This window comes from Condylura cristata, unplaced genomic scaffold, assembly GCF_000260355.1.
Source record: "Condylura cristata isolate star-nosed mole 26May11 unplaced genomic scaffold, ConCri1.0 scaffold00002, whole genome shotgun sequence".
Taxonomy (NCBI): Eukaryota; Metazoa; Chordata; class Mammalia; order Eulipotyphla; family Talpidae; genus Condylura; species Condylura cristata.
The window spans coordinates 84,233,732-84,236,388 of record NW_004567103.1 but is presented as its reverse complement, the minus strand read 5'-3'; positions in this window follow the sequence as shown (position 1 = coordinate 84,236,388).

Below are 2,657 nucleotides of genomic sequence, written 5' to 3'. Positions count from 1 at the left end.
ATTCACCAGAGACAGAGTAGGAGCAGAGCAAAACAGGTGGATCTACTGAAATGCACTGCCGAGGGGAGCAGCAGGTGCAACAGAAGAGGTCTGCTGTACCATAAGGGTCAGCTCCTTTGCCCAGGATCAAACTAGTGCTGCTGTGGCTGGGAATAGGTTGATAATGTGGAGACTTTAACCCCTGTACCACCAGGGAGGCCCTACAATAGTACCAATTGACCAATGTTTATGGCAGCCATAATGCCATTTATAGATAAGTAGTAAATCATGTGGATTGTTATTTATTTATCCATGCATATATTCATCCATTCATTTATTTTATGTACATAATTTCCTTCATGTTTCCTTTTTGTACAATACATGCTTTCTCCTCTCAGCTGTAGTCCCAGTAATACTCCCACTACCAATTCACCTGTGAACCATCACCAGAGTCCCTATGCTCTTCCTGTTCCTGTTTTGATCTCTCTCCCTCCTTGTTTTTGAACAACACATGACTAAGAATGTGTTTTGCATTTTTTAAGACTTATACAAAATGCAGATAGCATATGGAATAATTAATTCTTCAGAAAAAAATGCATTGCCTGCCAGGAATAAATTGCCAGGTAAATCTACAAGTATGTAGATTTGTTGGTACTAATTAGAATAGATTGTGCACTCCCTGGTAGTGCAACTGGTTAAAGCACAGCACTATGAAGCTTCCAGCAGCCACTTCAGCAAGTTCAATCCTTGACCAGGGAGGTGACCCTCATGGCATGGCAGGACTCTCTTGTCTCTACTGCTGCTCCCCTTAGCAGTGTACTTTGTAGATCTGCCTGTTCTGCCCCCTACTCTGCCTCTAGTGAGTCCTTTCACCACTCCTGCACCTCTGGCCTGTACCCCAGTCCTGTATGCATAAATAAATAAATCTTTAAAAAGTAGAATAAAGTAATTTTTGTTCAATGAATTAGTTTGGAACTTCAAATTAATGATCTCCTAAAAATATAAAACACTATTGGGTAGTTAGTTCCTATTCTTCTGACTTTTTGGAGATTATGGGACCATGTTGTTTATTTTCTGATATATCATGCTGTTCAACATTTTCAGGCATTGCCTACATTTTAGAACTTATCATGTCATTAATTGTAGGAAGAAGTGACAGTTCTTGAGGGATTTTTTAAATTAATTTTCAGGAAGGAGTGACTAGTGGATCATATCTCATAGTTCTTTGATTCCAAATATTAGTTAGAATGTTTCTCATAGTTGCCTTAACAGGTACAATGAAAAAACATATTACTTCTCCATTCAACATATGTTTTCACCTTAGGTGTACTTAACACCTTGCTCAAATAACAGCTTATGAATTTTGGATTTGATATGTGTAATATTGGGCCTATGTTAAGTTTGTTTTTAACTAAAGTAATATGGTTTACAACAGAGTTTATTATTTACGAGAATAGATACATACTTCTTCAGATGTATGTCATCATACCACACCCAGTACCAAATCACACATAATCCTCCACCAGGACCCTCTTACCTTTGTTCATTGCAATCACCGCAATGAACTCCCCACCTTCCAAGGTAGTCATACTTCCTGGATTTGTTTTAGTTTAGTTCAGTTTTATCTGCACCTTTGTTTGTTACTTTCATAATATATGAAGTTTTCATATCACTTTAGATATGATTCAGAAATCAGATTATTTTAATTTATTTTGTTTGCTACATGGAATGACACCAAATGCCAACCTTGTTGTGAAAATCAAGGTGACTGAAATTAGGTGCAGAGCTTAGAACCTGAAGCACTCAGAAATAGCCATTGTTATTCGTCCACTGCTGTTAATACATATGACTAACTTCCAACCATTCTAGGTTGGGCCCATTTAATATCTCACAGAGCAAAACCTCATAGTTGTAGCTCCATAATACTCCTCCTGTCTGTTCCCAGGGATAATCATATTCCCTCAGGGAAGCAGTATGTTTAGAATGTGATGAGTACAAAGCTTCTAAGTACTTGACATTTACCTGGCAATTTGTTCCTTGCAGACAATGACTTTTTTTCTGAAAAATTAATAGCAATTTTCAGAATCTAAATGGTGATACTTAGCTCTCAAAGATAATTTGTTTTTAATACAGCTAAAAGTAATAAAGCCCTATCTTAAATTTTTTAAATTGGTTAAAAAAAATAGATGGAAATTGATTTATCTAAAGGGAACTTTAGAGTAAAAGTAGTAGCTTTGATATATAGCTATATTCCTGGAATTTATTTTTTAAAAAAGACATTTCTATCAGAAAACTTGACTGATGTATTTCAAAATGCACATCTTAGTTTTTTCTTTAAGAGATGTATTTATTTAAGCATATAAGAACTGGGGTACAGGCAGAGGTGTTGGGAATGAGAGGATACATTGTGTGAGGGGAACATTGTGTGAGACAGAAGAAGTCAGCTGTGTCATGTGGATCAGCTCCCCAGCCAGCTGGGAGATTGACTTATTGCTGTAGTGGCTGTGGATATCTTGACAGTGCTGTCTTTAACTCCTGAGCCATCAGGGTGGCTCATATTATAGTATATTTTTTAGCAAATTTTCATTGACTAGAAGTGAGAACTAGATTTAAGTATATTTCTACAAATTACTAGTATGTGATTTAGGTTTATAGAATCAGATAGAATTAAATTATAT